Source organism: Malania oleifera, chromosome 4 (genome assembly GCF_029873635.1).
Source record: "Malania oleifera isolate guangnan ecotype guangnan chromosome 4, ASM2987363v1, whole genome shotgun sequence".
Classification (NCBI taxonomy): domain Eukaryota; kingdom Viridiplantae; phylum Streptophyta; class Magnoliopsida; order Santalales; family Ximeniaceae; genus Malania; species Malania oleifera.
The window spans coordinates 84,488,039-84,494,254 of NC_080420.1; positions in this window are offsets into that span (position 1 = coordinate 84,488,039).

A 6,216-nucleotide genomic window follows, 5' to 3' on the forward strand; every position below is an offset into this window, starting at 1 on the left:
AGTTTCCAAGGTGAAGGGCTCATGATGAAGGGAACCTAGGATCATGAGAGAAGCAAGTTCCAGAGCAAATCAAGTGGTAATAAATCTCAGTTGCAATCTAGGAATAAGAAAGGCATAAGGTGTTTTAAGTACGAAAAAATTAGGCACATAAAATCGGAGTGTCCGGAGTGGAAAAAGGGGAATGTAGAAACTCAGGAGGGTTCGTCAAAATCTATGAATATAGTGAAAGAAGGAGACTCAGGGAGCAGTGATGGTGATATGTTTTTTATTCATCGGGTTCAGAATGCCTCATGGATTCTTGGATCCTAGATTCGGGATGTTCTTATCACATGACACAAAATATAAATTGGTTCACCACTTACAGGTTAGAAAATTCTGGTTCTGTTCTGTTGGGGAATGATGTTTTATGCAAAATTATCAGAATGGGGGACATCAGAATCAAAATGTATGATGGTATGGTGAGGACGTTATGTGATGTAAGTCATGTACCGGATCTACGAAAGAATGTGATTTCATTAGGCACTTTAGATTATAACATGTATAGTTACAAGTATGAAAGTGGGATAATGAAGGCGTGTAAAGGTGTCTTGATGGTGATGAAGGGGCAAAAGTTAGCGGGAAATATCTATGCATTGTTGGGTAATACAGTTGTAGATGAGGCTATAGCTGCATATTCTGAGTCAGATAATACTGTTTTGTGTAAAACAATCACACACAAAATAGAGGGTATTCTTAACTACATTCATTCAAATGTTTGGGGACCAAAGGGGGTAGCATAATGGGTTGGACATATGTACTTCATAAGTTTATCATGAAAGGTCTGGGTGTGCTTCATATGACACAACTCAAATATGTTTACTAGGTTTAACCTATGAATGAGGTGGAAAACCAAACTGAGAGAAAAATCCCCACGTTAGACATTGGAATTGAGTACACTGGCGTTCAAGGAGTTTTGCAAGCAGCATCTCAGATTGTATGCAGGGCTTGCAAGGAATTTCTTGGTAAAGTCAGTAAGTATGGCGTGTTTCTCAATTAACTAATTTCTAAGGGTATCAATAGATAGGAAAGTTATAGGGGATTTTTTGACAAGTTATGCGGTAAATTACTCTGGATTGAGAGTGTTTGGAGGTCTAGCCATGCACATTTCTAATGAGGTGAGATCTAAGATTGTTGCAAAGCCTAGAGGATACATCTTTCTACTATATTAGAAAGGGGGGGTTCAAGCTATAGGATCCAATGGTGAACAAGGTGGTGATCAGCGGCGACATGGTTTTTGATGATAAAGCCATGGTACTGCATATTCAGGTAGATGAAGAGAAATGGGTGCCAAAAAACTTCAACAACAATGAGCATGTAATGCAAGTGGAGTTGGAGACTTAGGGTGGGAGATGACAATATTCATAATGTTGGGAGTTCTAACTCAAAAGACCAAAAGTATCACAGTATAAATTGCAGTAGAAAGGAGATTGTGGTGCAGGTGGAGTTACAAACTCTGGGCAAAGATGACATTGTTCATACTGTAGGGAGTTCTAGATCAAGAGATCAGCAGGATCACAATAGGCCCAGATGCACTATCAGGGCACTGCTAGGTATGAATTTGATGATATGATGTCTTATGCATTCATTACTACCAGCAAGATTCCTACTATTTTTCAATATGCAGTGCACAGCAAAGGAAAAATAGAGTACGATAAATGTTATGCTAGAGGAGATGAAGTTACTGCGTAAGAATTAGATGTGGGAATTGGTGGAGCTTTTAGAGGGGAAGAGGGCAATACGATGCCCTCTAAACACACTCACGAGATATAATGTGAAGCTCAATGAGTGTATGTGATGTTTTAAATAATATTTTTGCAATAACAAATGTATGATCTTTGTTTAAAAAGAATATATGTTAAGCTTGCTCCAAAGATCTAAACCAAATATATGATCTTTGTATATAAAAATATATGATAAGCTTGTTCCAAAGATCTAAAACTTATTTAAAATTTCTCCAAAAAATATTTCTCAAAAATACGTATTTTGGATATTTTAGGATTTGTTCTCAAATAGTTTTTGCAATAATATAATAAGATGAAATCTTTGAATAAGATATAAACGTGAACACTTTCAAAGATTAAAACTTTGGTAAAGACTTTTTCAAAAAGGATTTTTCAAACAATAAGTAGATGAAAGACCAGGGTTTTTCCTCTCAACAATATATTAAACATAAGAGTATGAGAGAATGTGATACCCCAAGGAAGAAAGGCTTAAAAAAGCATTATATGTTACTACCCATATCAACAAGGTGCACCTTTCTTTTCAGGAGTCTTCCCATAAGAACTCCATAGTTAAGCGTGCTTGGCTTGGAGTAATCTTGGGATGGGTAACCTTCTAGGAAGTTTCTCTGGAAGTGTATGGGTGAGGACAAAAATACATTGAAAAGGACATGTGTTGGTCTATGGGGCTAGTCATTAGTCCAATAAGGTCCGCCCCCTGTTGTTTGGTCTAGGTGGAGGAGGAGAGACGCAGTGCTCCTTGGCAGACCTAGGTTGAGGTGTTACAGAGAAGAAAAACTATTGATATAAAGATTTGAATGTGCAAAGAAACTACTTATTTATCAAACCTCAATACCCAAGGATTGCTTGCAAAATATGTATGTGAATGCCCTTTGACAACTGAGATACATGTCCAAAGATGTTTAAATGTGATAGAGCATTGGCAAAAGTTGTAAAACTAGGTTTTAGAGTTGATATATATAGGCATCCTTGACATCTAGATGCCCCTCATCCATTGGATCATTAAAGAATTATTTAAATTAAAAAGATTTTCCCATTTAGTGTTGGAGCATCAGTCTTCACGACATACTAGTCGACAAGTGGACACATTCACCGAAGAGTGTCCTTCACTCGTTTGTTAACGGTACCAGGGGTTCGTCGCCGAGTGGCATGTCTGAGATTTTTTAGGTCTTGATATTTTCTCATCGACGAGAGTAGAGCATTTAGCAAGGAGTGGCCTTTAGTCATTCATCAACGAGACCAAGGGAATCGTTGACGAGCTACCTGTTATTCAGCTCGATCCAACTTAGGTCAATGCATATGAATATGCCAAGAAAAATATGCATCCTAAGGTCAATCTATATGTCATTTTGAGCTTCCAACTATATCATGTGAGCATGCATATACAACTATAATCTAAAACAATACAATTGAAATAAGACTACATCTTCACTCATTTCCTCTTGAATTCTCTATGGAATGGGCCAAGATATGTGAGCTTTATGTTCCTTACGACTACCATTTTTCCTTTGTCATGTGTGCGTGCTTGAAATATAAACTTGTTCAAGTACTAAACGCACAGATGGAATATTTGTGTTTTTTCATTATCAAAATAGGACCAGACTCAAAAAAATCAGCAATCTCTTGCTTTGTTTATGATGACAAACACCAAAGCAAAATGCATAAATTAAAATAGACATTGTAATTCAATCAGATCCAGAGAGAATACATTGAGATATTTCAACTTAAGTTTAACTCAATATGCATCTAAATTTAGCAATAAAGCATATACACATATCTCATTTAAAATTTAAAGCTCGTTTAAAAACACAAGGAGTATATCATTTTGCTCAACAATCCTCTCCCCCTTTTGACATCGCAAAAGGGTTAAGTATAAATCAAAATTTTCTTAGCTTTAAAAAGAGAACCCCCCTTTTTTGAAACAATTTTTATTTTAGCTCAGAAAAAACTTTCCCCCTTTTTGAAATTTAAGCTCATACAAATAGTATAACTGGCCATTACAAAAAAAATAAATTACATGTTAAACATAGTTGGACCAAAATTTTCTACAAACCATTTCAATTAAAAAAAATATCATAAGCCCATTAGAGATTAGAATTTAAAAACATACGGCATATGATAGCAAAATAGTAGGTTTGAGCATGATTTCCGTCTAACTAGTTCGCATGCATTGTTATGTGCATTCACTAAATCAGTTATACAATTCAAAAACATATATATAAAGAATAAGGCAAGAGAAGGAAGAATTTTTGTGTAAAAATAGTCCTTGCCATAAAAAATTTGATTTGAAAAAATTTCCCTTTGATATTTATCAATTAGCACTGGGGATGATGCTTGCTGAAAAAGAAACTATAATTCAAAGCTTAAGCAAACACACATCTTTCTAGTTAAGCATTTAAGTACATTCTGAAAAGAAATATAACTAGAAAGACTAACCATACAGATCCAAATAATATCAATGCATTTTAAAACAATATCGTATGATTAACTCAAGGAACTCGTGGCAAAGCAATATATTTTTCATCTAGAATATTCAATAAAATCATCATAATTAAGTACATGCCACAAAAAGTTCAATGCACATCTAAGCATAAAAAATATTGGTGAGTATATAAGATAGGAAATAATTTTTAGATGCTCCCCCTATGAGTTTGAAGACTTGCTTAGATGAAATGAAATGTTTATACTTATCAAAGATTAATTTCACTAATATTTCCAAGTTGTATAAAAAATCATTTTCGAATAACTTAGACCAACTATAGCAATACCATGATGCACATGAGTTCTTTATGCTCTTTCTCTAGGGATGGAACTCAACACCCCTAAATATTTTCAAGCATGCAACAAGTTTAGTTTAGTATAGTTTAAAAAAAATTCACGTGGTTAACAAGTTGCATCAAATATGCATAAAAGAATTTACGCATACCATTCATTGTTTGATACCAAATGTAAATACAAAATATGATACCAAATGTGATTATGCTTATTTTTCAGAGCCATAGTATTTTCAAGTTAATTTGCTCCCCCTCAGTTATGCATTTATCATCGTCTTATGTCTTTTTCTTTCAATCATTCTTCACTAGTTTAGTTGAGTGTTCTAAGACATTACAAAAAATAAACTTATTAGTGAAGGATCAAAACCGTCACTAATACTTATAAATTCGTCAGTAATAGTATTAGTGAGAAATTTCTAAGTATAAGTGACGGTTTTAAATTAGTTGTTATATCTACCGTTACTACTAATTATTAGTACGAAATTTGAAACCATCACTAAAACTCCAATACCATCATTATAAATTTTATATTGGTTTGACACAAATTCGTCACTAATAGTAGGGTATTAGTAACGAATTTTAAAACCGTCACTAATACTGTAGTATTAGTGAATGATCAAAACAGTAATTAATAATCCACTATTAGTGACGAATCCTAAAACCGTCACTAATAGTGGAGTATTAGTGAAGGATTAAAACCGTCACTAATACTTATTAACCTTTAATAAAGGATCATAATTTGTCACTAATAGAATAGTATTAGTGATGGTTTTAAATTCATCACTAATAGTTGAGTATTAGTGAAGGATCAAAACCGTCACTAATACTTGATTTTTAGTGAATGATCAATATTCGTCATTAACAATATAATATTAGTGACGGTTTTGATCCTTCACTAATATCTATAGAAACCATCACTAATTAATTGAAAATTAATATTTTTTTAAATCACTAATTCTTGGGAAAATCTGTAATTACATTTTTGCATAGATAACATTAAACCATAATTATTAAAAAGATTCACAAATTATTAAAAATTCTAATTCAAAATCAAATACAAATACATTATAAAAATTACAAATGTTTTATACATGAATCCCCTATGTTCAGATAACAAAACAAAAATACAAAAAAAAAAAAATCAAAAGTTGTATCCTTCTATAGTGCATGGGATGGTGTTGATGGTGTGACAGCCACAAACCCTGCAAATTAAGAATTATAAAAAAAAAAAAAAAAAATTAGTATACAATTTTTGACCATATACGTACTATAAGTATCAATGATTTGATAGAAAAATAAACGAACATTCGGACAAAAGTTTTTAAAAAATGGTACTATTTTAAATTGCTAAATTTTATCAGTTTTGAGAAATTTTGGCCGCATTTCCCCTGTAAATAGGACATTTTCCATAAAGATATGTTTGAAACCTGGGTGTTTACACAAGCAATTCATAATAATCCAACTAGTAATTAATGAATTGTATTAGTGCACAAGATCTTAATATAATCAACATTAAATAATGTAATAATGTAATGTGTTTATACATCCCACAAACAATCTATATTAGACTATAGTTCTATGAAAAAATAAAATGTGATGTTGACATTTACATGACTTCTTTAGGACTTAAAAACAACTATAATAATAAAATAATGCAAACAAGT